This window comes from Dipodomys ordii, unplaced genomic scaffold (assembly GCF_000151885.1).
Source record: "Dipodomys ordii isolate 6190 unplaced genomic scaffold, Dord_2.0 Scaffold140, whole genome shotgun sequence".
Classification (NCBI taxonomy): Eukaryota; Metazoa; Chordata; class Mammalia; order Rodentia; family Heteromyidae; genus Dipodomys; species Dipodomys ordii.
In genome coordinates this window covers 3,100,996-3,101,625 of record NW_012267356.1, presented here as the reverse complement: position 1 = coordinate 3,101,625, position 630 = coordinate 3,100,996, and positions in this window count along the sequence as shown.

Genomic DNA, 630 nt, shown 5'->3' with positions numbered 1-630 from the left:
AACACATAACAAGAAAATTAAGCAAAATATACAGTATGTTGGATCATTTTAGGTGCATAGGTATTATTCCGATGAGCTCCTTTCCATAGCTTAGCATGCTCCTTCCCCTGCCCATAGCTTAGCATGCTTCTTTCCTAGGCAACACTAGGCCCATTTAGTAAAGGCAGTGAGTAATCAGCCTCCAACTCCCCTTTACCTTGAGATGGCACTTCTCTGGGGCAGCTACCACCATATAAGGCAGCAAGATCCCCTTAGAGTGAGCTACAGATCTGGGCAGTTGCAAGACTCCTCATCTACTACTTGGGCAGCAGCCATAAATCCTAGTCTACCATGACAGAGCCCCTGGTCCACACGTCCACACCAGGGTCTCTGCCACCTAGTCCCTTCTAGCCCCTCCTAGCTTCAGTAGGTTATATGGGTCACCTGAGACAATACCCAGGACTTCTTCTCTCTCTCTTTTTTTTTGGGGGGGTCCAGTCGTGGAGCCTGAACTCTGGGCCTGGGCGCTGTCCCTCAGCTCTTCAGCTCAAGGTTAGCGCTCTACCACTTGAGCCACAGCGCCACTTCTGGCTTTTTTCTTTTTGCTTATGTGGTGCTGAGGAATCGAACCCAGGGCCTCAGGCATGCAAG